The sequence below is a fragment of the Macrobrachium rosenbergii genome, chromosome 44 (assembly GCF_040412425.1).
Source record: "Macrobrachium rosenbergii isolate ZJJX-2024 chromosome 44, ASM4041242v1, whole genome shotgun sequence".
Taxonomy (NCBI): Eukaryota; Metazoa; Arthropoda; class Malacostraca; order Decapoda; family Palaemonidae; genus Macrobrachium; species Macrobrachium rosenbergii.
In genome coordinates, this window is record NC_089784.1 from 45,755,535 (window position 1) to 45,778,034 (window position 22,500).

Consider the following 22,500-nt stretch of genomic DNA (forward strand, 5'->3'; position numbering starts at 1 on the left):
TGGCGATATCGGCCTAGAGTAAACACTACAGTTAATAACAGCTTAAAAGCCCCGTGATGGGCAACACTGGTTTAGAAAAACATTTTAGCAACATTTACTCTTGGAATAAGTCGTTTGTAAGCTGATACTCTCTCACTGACTTCCAGAACAATGAGCAGATAATATGGTAAAAGTAAAAAATAGCCGCTACTTTTAAATGGAAAAGCATGGGACAATTAAGCTGTTTCTTATAAGGAAAAGTTGCATAACGATTAACAGTTCCTCAGAAAAATGTTACATTGAAGTTGGGGAACCATAACAAAAATGAAGGTATACATAATTATATACATATACAGTACATACATTTACCTTAACCAAAGATGCAATAAAATGATTACAATAATCCTCAATTCTAATTACTTATGGCATTTTTGTAATCCTTTGACTGTAATGCTATCTCATTAAAGTTGATAAATTACATTCCCCTCGTTGAGCTGTTCTCGACAATGATTTTTAAGCCTGGTTTACACAGGAACACACATAACTACACACATCAAGTTTGTCATAAAGTTTTTATGGGGTGGGGGTTCCCAGACCAGCAACATTTTACTTTTACCAAAGCAGAAAGGCTTGCCACCTACTACCGCATGTGATGGCTTACTGCATCTTATACAAGATGGGTGGTGGTGTTGCCATATCCTCACTCTATGATGGTCTTTTGCACTTTATACAAGGTGGGTGGTGGTGTTACAACATCCCTATGCCTCTGATGGCTGTTTGTATCTTATAAAGGTGGGTGGTGGAATTCCCATATTATTAACAAATTGTGGGTTTGCCATGTTTGTATGGCATGGTGATTGGCTGCATTATATTCCAGCAGGGTGGTGATATACTGACATCCCTACTCCTGTGAAGACTGATTACATCTTATGGAAGGTGGGTGGTGGGGTTGCCATGTCCATATGCCTCTGATAGCTGTGCCACATCTCCATGCCTGTGAAGGCTGATTACCCCTTACACAGGGTTGGTAGTGGGGTAGCCATATCCCTAAACCTGTGATGGCTGCAAGATTGCATCTTATACCAGGTGGGTGGTAGGTTGTCACATCCCTACTCATGTGATGGCTGACTGCACACATGCAAGGTGGGTGGTGCAGTTGCCAAGCTAATTAGCCTATGAAGGCTGATTGCACCTAATACAAGATGGTTGACGTGGAGTGCATGTCCCTATGCCTGGGGTGGTTGACTGCATCTTATAAAAGTGGATGGTGGGGTTGCTACAGCCCCGTAACTATGAAGGTTGGTTGCATTTTATACAAGGTGGATGGTGATGTCATATTCTTACATCTTTGATGGCTGAATGCATTTTATACGATGGGAGGGGGTTTTCCCACCATCTTCATGTGATGGGTGGCTGCACCTTATACAAGGTATATGGTGTTATAGAAATGTCTCTACACCTTTGATAGCTGATTGCACCATATATACAGTAAGATGAGTACTGGTTCTGCCATGTTCTTACACATATAATGGCTGACTGTACCTTGTACAAGGTGGGTGGTGGATATGTTACATGACTGTGCCTATGATGGCTAATTGCACCTTGTCCAAGACATCAGTGGGCTGACAGCACCTTTTGGAAGGTGGGTGGTGGGGCTGCAATGTCCCTGCACCTGCGATGGCTCACTTAACGTTATGCAAGTTTGTGGTGGGGTTACCACATCCCTACATACGATGATTGACTATACTTTGTGCACAGTCAGCAGGGGAGCTGCCAAGTCCCTGCATCAATGATGACTAACTGTATCTCATCCACATCCCTATATATGAAAGGTGACTGCATTTTATGCAAAATGGGCTAAAGGGATGCCATGTTCTTGTGCCTTCGGTGGCTGACTATACCATCTGTTAGGTGGGCAGCAGGTCACTACATGTATATACATGTACACACACACACACACACACACACATATATATATATATATATATATATATATATATATATATATATATATATATATATATATATATATATATATCAAGATGAAGAGTTCAAGACATGTCTCCCTCAGGTTTCTTATGCTGACATTTCACATCACATGATACATTTTCAAGGCTGGAAAATTACACATAGGCTATGAATACATAAAACGTCACTTATATACCAGAAAAACTGTTTAAATTTTACAAATACCATGGCTAAAAAACCCCAAAAACTTGAAACGCCCACCATGGCAAGAGCTACAAAGTGATTAAAAGAGGGAGAAAATAAACATATGAAAGGTACCTATAGCAGAAGGGTAGAAGAGACTCTTTAACCTTGGTAGGCAACTCTTCTAGGAGAAGGACTCTCCAAAATCAAACCAGAGGGCCTTGGTTGGCAACCCTTCTAAGAGACAGGGTTACTCTGAATACAAACCATGTTCTCCAAACTTGGACTATGTCATAGCTATTATACCGTGGCCTTCCATGGTCTTGGGTTTGAGCTCCCTTGCTCGAGGGTGCAATCAGACATTTTTCCTCTTTTGTTCACTTTCCTGTTTTTTTTGAAAAGTGTGTAGGATAGACTGATAATCTTGGTGGATTATCAGGAAAGCACCTTCTTATTTACCTTAACCTTTCCTTATAGGCTTTTCATAATTTCTAAATGCATCCTGAATGTCCTCCCCTAATTGCTGTGGCAAACCTGGTGGGTTTCTTAAATGCCTTATAAGGTGTGCCGGCTCCACTTTATCGACTAGTTGCTTCTGGCATTTTTTCAGTGACATATGGTTAGGTTTATTTTTACTTTCAATAGAGTTTTTTTGTTAATAATGTAAATTCTGTTGTTGTTATTACATTATCATTGTTTACTGTTCTGTTGATTTTTATTATGTTGCTGTTGTTATGAGCCTATTTATTAGTTTTGCTACTAATTTTATGTTGTTAATTTTAATTCTTTCAGGAGACATTGAGCTGAACCCTGGTCCTGCCGTTACTCATTACTGTAAGAAAAATTGCAAAGTACTTCATTATTTAAATATTTGGGGCACAAGGTAAAATTTTCTTGATCTCTAGAGTTGTACCCGTAACTACAATTTGATGTTTTTGTATGAGACTCTTGTAAGTACAGCAAGTCAAAGCTTGAGTTTTTAATCCCAGGGTTTGGTGGCCCAGGCGTTATTTATTGTCGTAACATCCCACATGTGTGCACTAAGTCTGGATGACCTATATGTCGTCAAAAAACTTAAAGTGTAGTTGCCATTAAATTCTTTGTTTTAAAATTTCAGTACGTTCTACAATGTACACATATTTGCTGTTTACTGCAATATAAATATCGACAATTCTGTATATGACTCTCTCTTGGAAACATTAGTATGGCTCAGTCATAGGATTCAAAAGTTTCATTTGTTATTTGTGAAGACTGCAATGCAAAGCACAGCGAGTGGCTAAATTCAAATTCCGCAGATCAACATGGCCAGTCTACTTGAGTTCTGTGTATCCTTCAATTTTGTCCAGCTAATTGAGGAGCCCACACATATTTCTGGTAATAGATTAGACCTCATATTCACAGATGTTCCCACTATTGTGAAGTCCAAGGTCTGCGAGTGTATAAGCACTTCCGGTCACTGCGCCACTGAGACACATATCTGTCAATCAGTATATTCCTAATTCCACCATTGGGAAAATGGTCTGGCAAAAATCTAGAGCCAATTAGGATTGCATTATTAAAGCGTGTCAGGCACTTAATTTTCAGATGCTATATCAGACCCTGATCCCAAGAAGAAGCTAATGAAATGCTGATAGCTATTTAAGTAAAGAATGTCCCTAGATAGGTCACTGAATTCAGGTCAAATGACCATCCATGGTTTGATGATACATGAAGAAGAGCTTACCTTGACAAACAGACCAAATTCAACATATGGAGAAATTGTTCACATGAAAATTACACCATCTATTATATTAATTTCCTTGGCTGCCTTTGTGTGTGTCCCTCCTCCCTCCCTCTTCCCCATCCCCTCCCCTTTCACTTCCTCTTCCTCCCCCCCCTTCCCTTCCTTCCTCCTTTCCCATCCCTCTTCCCTTCTCCTCCTTCTCCTCCCTTCCCATCCCTCTTCCCTCCCCTTCCCTCTTCCCATTTCCATGTTTTGCAATGAAATACAATGTGTTGAGATTGAGTACTATTAACAAAATGTTTATAAATTTGTAATGGCATCATTTTTTTTTTTTATAAAAGTAATGTGCAAGTTTTTCAGATCAAAATATATATTGCTTGACCTTTAGAATTTATGAAGTGTTTAATTAACCTCATGTGGTAACTGAACTACCTACATTATGAGGATCACAGTAAATACTATTCCTGTTATACAACTGGAGTTTTTAAAGTTTAAGAAGACAATAATTATAACTGTCCAGAAATTTTCAACGTTAATTGATCCAACGGTATATAATAAAGGATTTTTGGCAGAGCTTTGTTATTTTAGTTTTGAAATGGACTCAGTGGGTAATTCTAGAACAACAACAGGCACTACTGGTGACGGTCCAGAACCGCCAATGGCATCAGCATTGGTTCAAAACCCACCAACAGCTGCTCCTGTACCTGCACCAAGATATGGTCAGTTGTTTGTATATGACTGGAAGGTATACATGGGGCTGGTGCTGCCCGTAGACTTTTGCCGACTATTATTAGTAGGGTTAGTTTAGCTGTGGGTATGGGTATGGTACAGAATGGGTATGGTACGCATATGGGAATGGTATGGTATGGGTATGGATATACAGTAGGTATGGGTATGGAATGGATATGGGTATGGGTATAGATATGAGTATGGTAAGGATATGGGTATGGTACAGATATGGGTGTAGGTATGGGTATGGAATGGATATGTGTATGGGTATAGGTATGGGTATGGTAAGGATATGGGTATGGGTATCAGTATGGGTATGGGTATGGTACGGATATGGGTATGGAATGGATAAGGGTATGGAATGGATATGGGTATGGCACAGATATGGGTATGGTATGGGTATGATACAGATATGGGTATGGGTATGGTACGGATATGGAAACTAGCAAATGTGAGTGATAGTAAGCATCTGCTAATTTTTATTGAGTCTCGCCGTTCTGCAAATAGAATTTATCATATAGCTGAGAGAAATTACAGCAATTCCTTAAAGAGGATACTTGAAGGAATTACTTAGCCTCATCTGTGGTGGACTAAATTGACATCATCTATCTTTGGGTGAAGCTCATCTGCCATTCCTCCACTACTAACAAATGATGGTAGATTGGTTACTAGCTCTTAGGAAAAAGCTTTAGTTCTTCATTGAGAGTTTGAAACTAACTAATCAGCTGAGGATGTCCCTCTCCCTGATACTTGTCATCCTAAACCTGTTCTTATGAAATTTGCATTTTGCTCTAGGGATGTTGAGAAAATTCTGGATAATCTTGATAGCTTGGGTAGAGAAGATTCTGATGATTTCTTGCCCTTGTTTTTTAAAAAGGTTTCTAGAGTATTGTCTCCCAAGATTAGTAGATTCTATAGATTTTTATGTCGACTTAGTATCTTGGTGGATGAGCGAAAGCTTAGCAATACAATGCCTGTTCCAAAGAATGGCATGTCTGCAGACTGCAGTAACTACAGGCCAATTTCTATTTTTGTGCTCTCCAAAGTTGCTGAAAAACTTATTTTAAGCCACTATGTAAGTATGTGGAATCTAAAGGATTATTTGCTGGTAGTCAATATGCATATCGGAAGCAGTTAGGTACCTGTGATGCTCTTGTAGATTTGACATTCCATTAGCAAGAGAACCTTGATAAGGGTTTTGAGTGTGGAGCAATTCAAATAGATTTTAGTGCTGCTTTCGATTTAGTAAATCACAAGGCCCTTATTTATAAACTTCAGAATCTTGGAGTGGGTGGATATGTTTTAGATTTGCTTTAAGATTTCCTTACAGGTAGGAGGCATCAAGTTGCTCTTGATGGGATCTTTAGCATACCAAGACTATTGTGTCTGGAGTTCCACAGGGTAGTGTTCTTGGTCCACTGTTGTTTTTAGTGTATACACGTGATATGGTTGTTGGCCTGGAAAACAAGATTGTACAGTATGCCGATGATGCAACACTTGTGAGCGATGCAAAGTCTCCACTTATGAGAAATGAAGCTTCCCTTAGTCTCAATCGGTACATGGAGCAGATTAATGAATGGTATAGTTGGTTGGGTATGAGACTGAACTCTAGTAAAGCGAAACACTGTTGATTAGCAGATCTTGTACAGATTTTCCATCCCATCAACCCCCGCCCTTCCGGTGGCTGGGACTCTGCTGAATGAGTCTGAAGCTTTAACTGTCCTGGATGTAACTTTTGATTCACAACTTACTTTTAAGAAACATAGTGAAAGTGTCAGTAAATGCCGCACGAAAGTTGGGTATTGTACGAAAGGCCTCATATATTGATAACAGTGGTAAAATCAATGTAACCTCTTTTAGGTCATTTGTCCTTCCTTTACTAGAATACTGTTCTCCGGTATGGATGTCTGCTTCTGCTATAGATTTATCTCTTTTAGGTAGAGTGGTTCGTGGTGGCAGGTTTCTGTTTCCTAATATTAGCAATTATGACTTGGACCATCCACGGATGTTCTCTTATTTGTCAATTTTTCATAGGTTGTATTTTAACAGATCTTTCACATTCTCATTTGACCCCTGACCACCTTTTCCTGCTAACAACAACACCAATATGCAGTAAATGTGACTCACTGTAGAGCTTATCAGTTCCAGAGGTCCTTTATTCTTCACACCGTTGGACTGTGGAACAGTCTCCCTGAGAATGTCGTGCAATCGAAACCTCAAAAATTCAAGAGAAGATGCAATACATTACTACCTGATACTATTCTCCTGGCATTTTAATACATTTTTATCTATTTACTAATTTTTTAATTTATTTTTTCTTTTTTAACAAGTAGGATCGCTTCTTTTTGTATTTCCCTTTACCTCCTCTTACTTCTTCCTGATGAACATCATATTCTTTGGAAGCTTGAATTTCAGTCAATGGTCTCTGTGGGCTTGTTCCATTTGAATAGTCCATCTTCCGAATAATAATAATAATAATAATAATAATAATAATAATAATAATAATAATAATAATAATAATAATAATAATAATAATAATAATAATGAACGTAGAATGTAAACAAATAGGTAGTTAGGCTATAAACAGTGGGATGGACGAAGATTGGGTATTTAGCAAAGGTACATTTGTTTTTACAAAGAGAGACTCTTGCACCATTACAACTCGTCGTCCTTATGGGCAGATCCAGTAATTTTAAAATCATTTATGTCCAAGAGGGTACCACAAATCTGGGAATGATAACGAATATTGGATAATTCTGGATTGGACACTCGGCAACCCGTCCTGAAACAAAAGCGGACATTGAGGAGCCTCCTAGTACTAGTATATCCAATGCAGATTCCCAGACTACAACTTTGACTGGTATATTTATGAATTATGTTGGATCTCGCGGAAATGCTTAGCAGTGGCGTCGCTATGGGGGTCGGGGGGCACCTCCAGTCAGATGCTTGAGCTCCCCCGGCCGGCCCCCCGCCCCCAGTTGAAATTCCCTTTGTAGCTAAAGTTTAACCCTTTGATGGTCAAAAGCAGAATTATAGTTATAGGTTTTTAACACAAATGACATGTTTGTTCATGATATTTTTATCCAACTTAATTATCAACTTTTTGTATGAGTATGAAATGATTGAAACTATAGTTACAGTTTTGAATAAGTGCAATGCAATTTGCTACTGCTGCTTAGAGTTAATTTCAAGGGAGAGGAGATGAAGAAGAGGGAATGGGATAGGTTGAAATTTTGAAGAGATTATGGAGGGTCATAAGTCTTTTGTGTTATTGATGATATGCACTATTTTGATATACTATTTACATGACAGGGATATTACTATACTGTAGTTGAAAATTAAAACTTGATAATAGAAGTTAGGGTAGTGCTGAATATAGGTTGTGGGGAAATTTACATTACAGTATTTGACACATTTGCATATAGTAAGAGTTGAAAATTAATTGAAAATTGAGCTTTACTAATACTATTATTTTCTCTCATTCACATTAGAGAATAGTATATTCTCCTAATTACAGAACTGGTACACTAGTTTTGCCTCATTTTCTTTGTCCCGCCCCCCCACCAACAAATATCTTGGCTCCACCTAGGCCCCCCTACTGGTGGAATGCCAGCTACGCCACTGATGCTTAGTCTATCCACTGTGAAAAAAGAACATACAGTTAGAGGATTGCCTGGGATAATCTTCAGATTTAAGCTTGGCAATTCATTATTAATTAAATTCATACATTTCTTTTTCAAACTATTATCATGTAGAACAGGGAACTTGGTATAAATACACAGTTTGGGATAGACTAAGCATTTCCGCGAGATCCAACATAATTCAGTCAAAGTTGTAGTCTGGGAATCTACATTGGATATACTCGTACTAGGAGGCTCCTCAAGGTCCGCTTCTGTTTCAGGACGGGTTGCCCAGTGTCCAATCCAGAATTATCCAATATTCGTTACCATTCCCAAATCTGTGCTACCCACTTGGACATAAATGATTCTAAAATTATTGGCTCTGCCCATAAGGACGATGAGTTGTAATGGTGCTGGAGTCTCTCTTGTAAAAACAAATGTACCTTTGCTAAATACCCAATCTTCGTCCATCCCACTTTTGTAGCCTAATTACCTATTTGTTTATGTTCTATGTTCTTTATAGGAATCTTACGTATGTTTGTTTTCTCTCTCCTTTGTTAATTGAGAGACATGCCGTCACCTTTTCGTCATAAGATGTTTGTCGGGTCTTTCTACTCCGATACTTGTGTGTGCGTATATATATATATATATATATATATATATATATATATATATATATATATATATAAATACATGTATGTATGTATGACAGCCTCTACTAACTTACACCAATGAAGGCCTCCCCACTTGCAAAGTGATGTCGCTAATTTCTCAATTTCAAATTATAACCTCAAACACTAATTCAACATGAGAGGAAATGGAATTAAAAATACTAATACACCGAAGAAAATACGCCACCAGTTTGCACCTGGCTGAGTCTCTACACACCTGCACAAATCCATATATCGGCAATGCATGTAAAGTGGGACACATGACGCTACTCATATGTGTGTGTGCGTGTGTCTCTCTCTCTCCCTCTCTCTCTCTCTCTCTCTCTCTCTCTCTCTCTCTCTCTCTCTCTCTCGGCGGAGACAGGGACAGATCTATGACTACTTCAATTCCATGCCATTTATTTACCCTAGATAAGCCACTGTTGCATTAAGAACATGTTTAACGTTCTTTGTTATCGTTGCATTAAAAAGAGTACAGTTGAATTTTCTGGACTCATTGTAAATCCCCAAAATTCCTATGGTCCATCTCGGGCTCCATATAAGAGCAGGGGAGTTTAGGATGCATTTGAAGAAAAAAAAAAGACTAAGTTCACATATTAGCAAGTCATAATAACTTGTATTCATAATTTTTGTAGAGGGGAGGATTTTTTTTTTTTTTTTTAGGATTTTAGACCTCGAAATGATTTTATTAATCCCAGTCCACCTCGGACAGAAATGGCCCTATCTGCTAGAGAACTACGTACAGACAACGATAGTTCCTTTGCCTTGTTGTTTCCCTAGCACATCTGCCATTTTCCGTTCACGTATTTTTATAATTTCTAGCCCAAACTATCCTAACCTCCAAATTCTGACCTTGAATAGAGGTCGAAATTCGAGAAGTATTTTACATTCCGGTTCGGAGAACCTACAGAATAAGTTTCTAAAAACCCTTGTAAGTATGTGACACCTCGCTAGATTTCCTTTTGTCAAACAGATAGGTCAATTATTTTCTTCCATACGGCACCAGGGTAACAGCCAAACGGTTCTGTCAATATCTGGGTTGATTTTCATCCGTATACCAAGAAATATCACAATTTTGTTATATACTTTTGTTATGTAATTGTAATCGATTTTGCTGAGAACGTGAGAGCGCCGTTTCCCTACAGTCAGTGAGAGTGGAAACGGACTTACAAACCGCTGAAACACAGCATATTCCTTCTCATCCGACTGTAGCCCAGATTTCATCCAACTCTCTTGTTTGAAGTTATTTTCAGTGTAGAGCAAAAGTAAGGCACGGCTGGCTGAGATAACGGATTTCACTGTCAAACGATGACAAACATCCTTGAAAAGCGACTAGTTTAATGACCCATAAATACCTATGAAGGAAGAAAATCCAACAGTAGACCCCTGTGGCGTGTACAAGCATGAAGCTTCTGCGGGAGCGTAAAGACTGAGGTGTAAGGATCAAAACAAACACTTCTCCATCCATCAGATTATCTTCTATATCATGGCCGTCCAAGCTGTTTAGTCTGAGGGCCACTCTTGAAAAAACAGTCATGCGGGCCACCTATGTGTATGTATGTACATGTGTGCGAGGAATATTTCTTTTATTCAGGATAAGCGGCAAATCTAAAAGAGAGACATATACTTTCACTTATTTTTCTCTAGCGGGCCACTCTCAGAATCAAACGGGCCACTTTTGTCCCACGGGAATGGGGTTGGGTGGCCCTCTTCTATATGAAATATGACAGCCCTTTGTCAGTTCACACATGACATTTCAATACATTCAAATACAAAGCCACAAATAAACCATTAAAATCGAATTCACTTTATCTTGGGAATATCTTACACCCAAAGGTAATTATATAATGATAAGCACATCTACCCTGAGCAGGATTAGAATCCATGCCTTGTTGGTTTTGCATAAGTGTAACAGTGATATTATCCATTTAACTGTCAGAGAGACAAGAATTAATTTCGACCCAGCGGTATATGTTCCTTTAGAATTCCGGTTTTGCACTTAAAATCTAAATCAGCTCATCATGCACATCCATAAATGTTGATTATAATATTTATATATATATATATATATATATATAATATATATATATATATATATATATATATATATATATATATATATATATATATATATATATATATATATATATATGAGATAATTTAGTAACTTAGCCATAAATTACCAGTTACTATCGGATTCACTTTATGCCTAGACTAAGTTACACCTAGAGGGCATGATATAAGATAGGCACATCCACCCTTAGCCGGACACGAACCCATGGTCAGGATGGGTTGATTTTGATGCTAAGCACAGAAGCTCAGGTAGATATGAATATGTACCACAGAGTCAAAACTAATTTTTATCTACTGACAGAAGAAAGGATGAAGACACTGTCACCCACATAACAAACCAACAGGGCACGGTTTTCAGTTTCAGTTTCAACAAAAGTTTCAAGATCGAAACTTCAATCCGGCTTTACAGCAATCAAAAGTTTGTATTTTTTGATGCAAGAACACCCCAAACAAAATTGGAATTGGAGCTAAGAACACCCCAAACAAAATTGGAATTGTATCTTCTTTTTAGTAATAACGGGTAATTATACTGTTCATGCTTAGATGACATGTGGAGCAAGACTACAACTTCTTTAATGTCGTAACTATCAATACGTACAGTAATGATGTTTATAGGACTGGCTATTTTCAAAGTTACTGGAACAACTCTCAAAATACATACAAATATTTACCTTTTCTACATATTTTCTGAAATATCTTCATCTAAAACGATGATTTTTTTATGGTATTCCATATCTGTTGGATTCTTGCATAACCTACAATCATATTGAAAGTGTCTTTATTTAGCAAAGTTCCACTGTATATGAAAACTCCAGCCTTTTTTTTTTTTAGTTTTGCATGATTTCATGCATCAATAAAAGGATAAAAACGTAATAATAATAATAATAATAATAATAATAATAATAATAATAATAATAATAATAAAAGTACTTACAGTATCAGGTGGTAATGCATTGCATCTTTGCTTGAACTTTTGAAGTTCCAATTGCATGACATCCCCAGGGAGACTGTTCCACAATCCAATGGCGTGAGTAATAAAGGACCTCCAGAACTGACAAGTTCGACAGAGAGGCATATTTATTGCATATTGGAAAATCTGTACGAAATCTGCTAATCAACAGAGTTTTCGTTTTGCTGCAGTTCAGCCTCATACCCCACAGACTACAAAATTCACTAATGCCCCCTTGACTTGCTCGGGTCATTCATCCTACCCTGTTTCATTGTGTAGGTGCCATTTTCCCTGGAAACATAGCAGTTTCCAACAAAGGGGTCACTTGGGCATACATTTACATTTGTATAACCACACGAGCTACTGCACTGCAGATGTGCAAAACCCTGTTGGCAACCCTATTCCTCGGTGCATTATGGCAGTTTGTGGCATGACATGGCTTTTGGCAAATGTTTATTTCTGACAATGCCACCATTGGTGCACATTAATTCCTTTAGTGAGCCTGCAAGGAGCTGAAATGTGGCATTACCGAATAAAAAGCGGTACCATCTGGCAGTTTATCATACCTGATAATTTGTTGATAGGTGGTTTTTGTGAAAAATTTACTGGAGTCATCAAAACATGCATTTTGAAGGTCACCTATTACAAGAAACTATCATTAATGCAGTTGCAAATGATCATGGTTGAAGATGAGAATGTTGTGAATAACCAACTCCTATCCTTCATGGATAAAACTAGACTGAAAATCTGTTGACCACAGGTAATTCTACATTAAGACAAATAATCCTTGTTGAAGTGACCAGAGTCAGAGCCTCTGACAAAGTTATGAGCATTTATGAGACAACATGACTATGTATAATGGGATCTAATTTTCTGAATTTTGTTTCATTTAATTATAAGGGTTTTACGAGTATTTACAGGAATTATGAATATATGAAAAAGCTTCATGAAAACTTGTTGATTCAAGAACACTGGTTGTCTGACACTGAATGTCTTTTTCAGAATGTTCTCCCACAGTGCCATTTTCTGTTCAGATCTAGAATGAGTGATGACACGTTTATCTGGTAGGCTTTATGGGGGAGTGGCCCTTATATGGAAAAAAATAATGCCTTCTTAAAGTTGAGCCATTAGACATGTCTTCTAGTAGACCTTGTTTTGTAAAAGTGACAGGTGTTCATATCAGTTCACCTCTGCAACTGCTGCATATATGCCATATAACGATGGTGATAATGATGAATTTTTCAATGTGCTATGTGAAATGAATGCAATTTGTAACAATTATGTGGAGTTAGATGTCCTTGCCGGAGATCTGAACTGTGATGTCGCCCAGGCAGATTTAAGGACCAGTACGTTTAATGAATTTGCTGACAGCAACGAGTTTATTATTCCCAATTTGGATAGACGATATGACATATCTCATACTTTCATAAATGCTTTCAATCAGAAATCCTAAATTGATTATATGCTCATCAACCCCCGTATTAACGATAGGGTATTGGATAGCAACACTAAGGAAGATGGTGAAAAGTTATCTGATCACTGCTGACCAGCTTATTGATGATCAGGTGGGAGTCGAAAGGGAAACTAAGTCTGAGATGCTTAAACTCTATTGGAGTAAGGCAACGGCCTTAGATAAGGAAAATTATATAAATACAATGGATGAGTTGTTGAAAAATATTAACATTCCATTTCATGCAGTTCACTGCAAGAATATTAACAGCACGATTCATTCTGCAGAATTTGTTTTAGCTTCACAGAATGTTTTAGCTTCATGCTCAATGTAATTGAAATCATGGAGTGAGTTATCAGCCAAGTCTTCGTATTCCGAGTTCAAAAAATAAATCCAACATATATAATGCCATCACTCATAACGATGATGTGATAGTTATGATGATAATAATAACAGGAGTGGGGGTCGTAGACATGACGTTAGGGCTAATAATCATAGAAGCCGTACAAGAGGTATTTTAGTGGGTTGGAATTTTGGGATCAGTCCATTTTTTTGCCACAAGATTTGGCTGGGTTGCTGCGTTGAGGAGGTAAAACCAGTTTCAACTATCATAGAGCGGTTAAAACAACGAAACTGAGTCAAAATAAAATTGAGAGAAAAGGTAGCGGTAAATTTGATGAATGGAAACTGGCGTTGTTCTTGTAGTTCTGTATACTCCGAACCAATTTTAAGGTCAAATATAACTGATGAAAAAACAGGCATGGATGCTAGTGAGACATTCAAAGAAAAACAAGTCATTAAACAGCGAACAGCCTGAAAATACACTGTCCTTAGTTTTGTTGCAGATGCAAGGTGATATACACAAAGACTGTCAGAAGTGTTCAGGTAATATTATTTACACCTTCGCTCTATCACTCGGTCAATGGTGAAGTCGGCTATTAGAAAACTAAACAAATGAAAAAGAGACGACGCACGACATTTATAGCAATATTTTTACTGAAGCCCCGAAGCAACTGGGGTGATCAATGACATTTTTTACCTTGTCACATTTTCACTCTAGTTAAAAATAAAAGAAGATGCATATAAAATTCTGACAATTACATAGCCATTGCGCTGAACAGTAGTTTTTGTAAAATCTTAGACTATACACTTAATGAGGATTTGAAAGATATATTTAAATCAAGCGACTATCAGTTTGCTTGTTAAAAGGACTTTTCTACATCTCTTTGTACATTTACTGCAATGAAAACCAATGAATATCAGGTTTCAAGTAGTTCTAGTGTGATAACTACACTGCTTGACTCTTCGAAGGCATTTGACAGGTGAAGTACGAAAAGCTCAAAATTCTAATCGATCGTGGTCTGTGTCACTTGTTACAAGACCCCTGATAATTATGTATTCGCGCATAGGAGAAGGTAAATGGAACTTTCATACTCTGACAAATTTGCTCTAAGAAATGGGTTTAAGCAGGGAGAAGTCATGTCGCCTCCTCTTTCTACTCATTACAAGGACAGCCTTATTAATTGCGTTACTACGGCTGGAGTTGGATGCTATATAGGGAATACGTGTTCCTGTATTTCTTTTTATGTTGATGACGCCATTTTACTCGCACCAGTTCGTAGATCAATGCAATATTTACTTGACGAATGTGAAAAGTTTGGTGCGGATTTTGGACTTTCATATAATGTGAGACGATTATTTTTGGTAACAGTCTTGAAATGAAACTTAAGTTATGCAATAAGACCCTTAAAATAGTTAATAAAGCAAAGTATTTGGGTTACATTACGTCTAATACAAGAGATATAGTTGATGGAAATCCTCCGATATTAAAACGAAAACAAATGTCATTACGTCCCAGTTTAGTTTTTTATCGGTCTATGTAAGAATCAAAACTTTTAATACGAATTCTACCAGTTTCTATGGGTCTAATTTATGTAATTTGCAGACCACTGGCGTGAGAGATGTGGACAGTCTTGGAGGGTGTGCTCTTGCAGGCTGCTCGGTGTACACGAGGGGCATTGCAATTCAACCCAACCATTAATGTCAACTTTGACGCCATTCCTGGAGATTTTGCGTAGGGTGCACAGATTTTTCTTAAGTGGGTATAATCATTCGTCTGTAATAATATCGTTTTATTTTAGAAACTGTTATATTAACAGAGAATCTATAATGTATGAAGCCTTTCTTTTATGTCAAATGTTGTAGGTGTCAATATTACTAATCTTTTGTGTATAAAAGCTAAAATGAAATTACACGGAGTAACGATCTCAGAGAGGACTGGAAAGTATTAGCAATACAAGAACTTATTGACTGTAAAGAAAGTTTTAGCTCATGTATCTTAAATTTTGTACAGCTGACAGAAGTTTTAGAATTTCTGTGTATTAGCTGATTTTATCAGGTCGTAAGACCCACTGGATAAGTTATTTTACCAATACTTATATTTTTTTGTCTATGTCTACTAATTGTATTCATACGAATAAGGTTTTGAATTTGAACTTGAATTTTTAAATTAATAAAGTTTTGAATTTGAATCTGAATTTTTAAAAGTTTGCACAAAAGAAAAGAATTGCTATTAACCAATTAACACCGCATTGTTTACTGTTTTTGTCTCCCATTTGCTACCTTTTTCAATTTTTTCTTTTTTCAAAAATACAGCATCTATCCATTGGCCTTCTATAACTTGTTTTCACACCTTCATACATTCCCAGCTACCATTCCTTTTCTGAGACATTAATTCCATAAAGTCCTTTGTTTCTGTAATCCAGGCATTCTCTCCCACCTTCCATTGGTCTTTTCTTTGCTGGATGGACATAAATATGCTGGTGCTTTGTCTTGTGCAGTGACCTTTTGAAGGCAAAGGATGACTAAAAGAATGGTTTTCTAATCCTGACAAGGAAGAAATCCTCCTATATATTATTATGTTGTACAAGTGTATCATAGACAACAGCTTTTCAGATATTTGTGAGGAGTTTTGTCAGGAAAGCGGGATTGGCGTTGCTAATTCAGTGACAACTCCCCCCCTCCACCTTAGCGTATCCAGGCCTAGCAGTACTTCAGTGATATACTTCGAGACCCTGCTAATGTGGGTCTGTCTCCTTCAATAAGCTCACCAGATTGATCTCAACCCGTCATTTATTCAACAAAATACTGAAATCATGCCTAATCGAGGCAGGAAAGAAATCTCATTCACCTGTGGTATGGGCAGGAGCCAAAAGCAAGACTAGAATCACCAATTCAGTGAAACAACCCCTCACATGTACCGAGGCCTAACAGTACTTCAATAACTTACTTCACAGCACTGCTAACAAAAGTCTTTTTCCTTCACTGAGCTAACTGGATTGATCTGAACTTGTCTTTTATGCAACAAAATCATGCAAGCATTCTCCTACATTGCATAACTATAACAAAACTATTCTCCTTAAAAGCAGTGCTTAAATCATGTGTGACCTTCACACTACATTCTAGCACCAGTCATAATATTAAATAGCTAACTGTTAGGGTCCACTTAATTTTGGTGCTTCATGGGCAGATGTAAATAAGTTACAGGATTGGCCCCGTTCTGATGATTTAACATAAGAGATCCACGATTCCTGGATGACCTTGTACATAGCATTCTAAATACCAAATCTGTTCTCTGTAGAAAAGTGCTATTCTCAACTCAATTTTGACCGCGATAATTTTTTGGATGAAAAGTAACTTTATTTAACAACTGATTCACTACGAAGCCAACCTTCTATTGAATTAATAGTTAAATATTTGAGAAATCTAACAAGGTTTAAAATCGAGAAGTAATTCTTTGTGCCATTTTCCAAAGAATCAACGAAAGGCCAAAAGTAAGCTTTCAACTGATTCTGCTAGATATACACAGCACCCTGGCAATCTTTAGAAGGGACTCAAAGCCGAGTCCCAATATTCCTTGCTGAATGGAATATCCGAAACTTCTTATATTTGACTACTTGGTGAGTAGCTTTTACTATATCTGTATCTGCTGGGTGTAGAAGAGGCGTTCCATCTAAGACCATACGAGGGTACAAACACCACAGATATATAAAAGTTTGCTGGGCATCTAAAACCGCTTAACATGGTCATAGAAGTAAAGAGTGCAATACTGGTCCATCGCCCACCTCAGTTCCAGAGAAAGAACCTGCCACACTTATAACAGCCACAGCGTATACCCCACCCACAGATTATAGACGCCTTACTCAGTGATTAGTTGCTATCTGCCATATGTGAATCTAAGAGTCAGGCACAGTCAGATGCCATTAAATGAATATGGGAAGAATTTCTTTTGTGGAAACCTTTTACTTGTAGTACGTAAAGAAATTTTATTTTGTTACAGCACGTGCCATTTGGAGTTGGCCACCAAAATATTCTTTGAACAGAAATTGTCTCTTGGGAAAAACCATCACTTTTGTTTCTTCTGGTCACTCAAAACCCATCTAATTATCATGATCTCATCGCTCTTTGCATCCTCCCTTTTCTAACTGATTATTCATCGTAGTTAACCATGATGTTGTCACATTATGTCACTAATCAATCAAGTCCGGCACAGCAAACTCATCGTAACTCAGCGGGTTGACTTTTGGTGACTCACGTCGATGATGTCTTTGAAATTAATCATTTTATTATTCCCTGAAACGTTTGAGGTTAATGTTAGTTAATGCTTGATGATTAGTCACTGACTTGATATAGACCTACTCTGGTTATATTCACTTCATGGAATAAAAAAAAAAGTGAGGGATAGTATGAGATGAATTTAAGGGCTTTCATTTGGTGCTCAGGGGTTTTGTGTGTAGTGTTTTTTTTCCGGAAGAGAAAATAACCAGAAAACAGTCGTTCAGGCCTATATTCAGTGCTGCAGACTCTATCTCGTAAACTTTATAAAACTGTGGTCTTCGTTGTCAGTAGCTATGTAAGGAACCCATTCAATTAATTCAGCTAACCTAACAAAATATTAAACAGCATCGCCATCAATCCCGACTCCCGATTAGTAAGTTTTGATGTTTGCTCTTTATTTACAAAAAAAAAAAAAACTTTTGATTCAGTATTACGAGATCTCAAAAATTAATTGACCGGATTGGATTCACCACTAACAGTCAGTCAAATTTTGGAATTCGTCATATTGTGCATCTGTGACTGCAAGTCCCTCTTTAATGGAAAACTATGCACAAACGTTCGGTATGGTAATAGGTAACCTCTACCACCACTTCTCTAGACTAAATGCACTAAGATCACTAACAGGCACAACATTTGGACAACAAAAAGAAACACTCATCACAGTATACAAACAATACATCCGCTCCATAATAAACTACGCCAGCCCAGCCTGGCACCCTGCCATATCCAACACACAACTAAACAAACTACAAATAATACAAAACACAGCTCTTAGAATCATCCTTGGCAGTACACAATCCACACCAATAGAACACTTACACGCTGAAACCAAGATTCTCACCATCAGGCAACACTTAGACATGAGAGGCACACAATTCTTGGCATCGGTCATAAACAACACAAACAGCCCATGCTATTACCTTCACGACCACCCTCCAACACCCAGGCAAATAGTGAATACGCCACACAGACACTATACAAATATCTTGAATTCTATACCACCACCCACAAACATCACACAAAACAAAAAGCACATCCATACTCACCTCACCAGACAAGCACTTAATAACCTTCCCAACAACAAAATACTCGGCACCCCCCACCCAACATAAGCAGCACAGAAACACAGCTCTCAAGATTGGAGAGAGTACACCTGACTCGACTTCGCTGTGGTCATCACCAATCACTAAACACCTACAAACACCGCATAGACAACACCCAAACAGACATATGTCCACTCTGCCAAGTTAGTCCCCACACAATTACACATCTCTTAGTAGATTGCCCAAACTTGGCAGCCCTTAGACAACAACACAACATCCACACTACCACACAGTTATGGTCGGATCCAGTAAGCGTGGTGTCCTTCTTGCGCGGTGCAGGCTTCCTGGCATAACAGAGTCTGGGGAACCACAACCAACCAACCAACCAACCACCACTTCTCTCATATCTACATATGGTTAAAAAAAAAAAAAAACTTTTTTATGTTCATTCCAAAGAATATTCAAATACCTGTACCATGGTTTCAGTATGTAGATATTTTGGCATTTGTACTGAAAGATGTAAATAACCTCTTGAAAAAATAGAAAGAACAAGTCCCGTCCATCAAATTCATACAGTTTTAGACATCGTTATCAGACGTGAACAGTTTCAGCTCATGTACATTGTTTTTCTGGTCATCATATTAACATGAAAAATCTGTATTCTCTTCAATGTTCCTCCGAGCGTCATGAGTTGTCAATTCTGAATTCCTGAGTAACAAACTACAGAACATTAGAAAAAAAGGCAGGGATTTGAGATCCAGCTCAAATTTAGGATACTTGCTACAGTAAAGCAGTGAAGACATCTTATAAAAAAAAACAGACCGGAAGAAAGAATTACATAACAACATCCTTTATTTGCTTCATTTGATCAGCTTTGAGTCAGTCAAATTAATGCTGAAAATATTCAGTAAAATGTAATCTTTTTCAATGATAACGGTAAAAGTTATCCTTATAAGAAATTGTTCTAACCAGACTAGCAACATTTTTTTTATAGAATCCCATGTATGGACTGTGACACTTTTTACTGTGGACAGAAAAGCAAGGAATTAAACGTCCGAATAAGTCGACATTAAAAGTCAACATTAATAGTGAGTTAGAACTGACCAAAAGAATAATATTTTTTTGTGCAACTTTATGAAAAATCACATTGGACTGTTATACTACTATGAGACCAATCAATCCAATGTGATTTTTCATAAAGTTGCACAAAAAAATATTATTCTTTTGGTCAGTTCTAACTCACTATTAATGTTGACTATTAATGTCGACTTATTCGGACGTTTAATTCCTTGCTTTTCTGCCCACAGTAAAAAGTGTCACAGTCCATACATGGGATTCTATAAAAAAAAAAAATGTTGCTAGTCTGCATTAATACAACTAACAAAGGAAAATAATACCAATTTAAGCCCAGGTTTGTACAGTCTTGCCCCATTCTGCCTAAAATGTTCGAATGAGATTTAAAAGAGAAAGTAAAGATTATCAATAATCCTGGTTAATGTCCTTTGCCTGGCCTGGCCTTCCTTTATCCAAGAACCAGTGTTTACCCTACCCATGAAGAGAGTTAACCCACAAGTAACAATCATTGCATGTATTATAATTGTTATAAACTCATTCAGTTTTGGTCGTTGTTTGTAAAACCGAATGTTTTTTGTCATCTTTTACTCCAACGTCTGTGGTTCACTTGAAAATGCTTTATCCTAAAGACAAAATAAATTTTTGCACTCTTGGTTGTTTTACTTTCCTCGTGGCCATTTAATCAATTCATATTTTACATCACGTTATTATTCACGTGGAAGATATATATATATATATATATATATATATATATATATATATATATATATATATATATATATATATATATATATATATATATATATATATATATATATATATATATATATATATATTTTTTTTTTTTTTTCACGGATTTATCCCTCCCTCATTTAGACGCCATTGCATCATTATTTTTGAAACGTAGTTTCTCTTTTCATTTGACGATTGGGGCAGGGAAATATGGCGGGCGACGTAGCAGTGAGAGTATTTTGAACCAGAGAATAGCAGTTAGCACCAGTTTGTACCAATGTAGGGATCACTTCCCCCCAATTGCCTGATCTGGGGAAACAATGGGGACCCCCTTTTCACCCCCATCACGCGATGTGGGAGTAGTTGGGTATGGAGAGCTTAATAGGCATAGTGGGGCTAGCCACCAGGTAGGACCTTAACCTCTAAGTACTTAATCTTTAAGGATCCTTTCCCTCTGCTTTTTTGCTGGCTGTATAACTTTTTGCAGGTCTGATAGGCCTAAATTTCGATAAACATGGCCCATGCTAATCGCCGTCTCAGAGAAGCCAGGTCAGAGATCTGTATCCCGTCTGAGACGCATGTTCCACGTCCCTTTCCGTTCTACGTTGGGTGAAACCAAGGTCTAGAGAATACAAGGTCTTCTCACGCGCAGGATTAACGCGGTTAAGGAGATGGGAGTTAAGAAACGTGACGTCACGCGGTCTACTTGCTTTCCTCTGCCCAAGCTCTGTACAAATGGGACAACTTTTCTCCTGTTTCCTCGTTGACTCTTTTTAATATTAAAAATTATGATTCATTCTTTTAAGGAAACAAAGCACATGTTGACCATATTCATTTCTATACGTGTATTCATCCAAATAATTACAACTGGAACTTGAAAACGAAAAAACATTTTTCACTCTAATATACAACTAACACTCAAATACACATATACGAGTACATGTATACATAAGGTTAACAATTATACAATTGTGACCAACTTTTTCGGTATGTTTACAATAATAACAAATAAATATCTTTTCCATCGATTTTAAATGCTCCAAAAATTCGGGTCGGGGTTTCATTAGCTTCACATTTGTTCTACTTATAGTGCCGATCCTTGTGCCATCCCCTTCGGTTCTTTAGTTCCTAGAAAGTCATACTCGGGGAAACTTACGGGCTACAAAACCACCCACATATTGCATGCCTCCTTCTTCAGTTTTGTCTTCTTTGTCACCCTGCAATTCCTCCATTGGCAAACGAAACAATATTGCCGATAAGCTTAACGCTTTCTGAAGAAATGTTTCTTCAGTCTCGTAAGAAGTGCTTTCTTTAGTTATCAAGTTAGAAAATGAGACCTCAGTCATATTGTCGCTAATGCAATTTTCAACATTGTATTTTGCGCCTCACAGAGTTCTCTCTTTTCCCAGGAGATGGGCTCAAACTCGGCGCTTAAATTCAACAGGTGATGGGTGCTGATGACATGCACCCATTTACCGTATACAGCCAAAAAAGTGTTCCAGTCCATCTCGATTTAACCTATGAATCAAGATGTATGATATTGCAAAATTTCACCTAACATCCCTGGCAAGTTCGTTAGAGATTTGCAAGGTATCACGAGGCCTTTTTGGAAAGGGTAGAGTCCTTTTCCTCCCAGACTTTTCATTGTTCTGGATAGGTGTATCATCTCTTGCAATGTTTTGTTTTGGC

The 22,500-nt window shown here is 37.5% G+C and overlaps 1 protein-coding gene across 2 annotated transcripts in view; it reads right to left on the reverse strand.

Annotated features, from left to right (window-relative positions):
- Positions 1-22,500, reverse strand: part of tws (protein phosphatase 2 regulatory subunit tws) — a 214,005-nt gene that overhangs the window by 185,431 nt on the left and 6,074 nt on the right. The window lies entirely within an intron of this gene.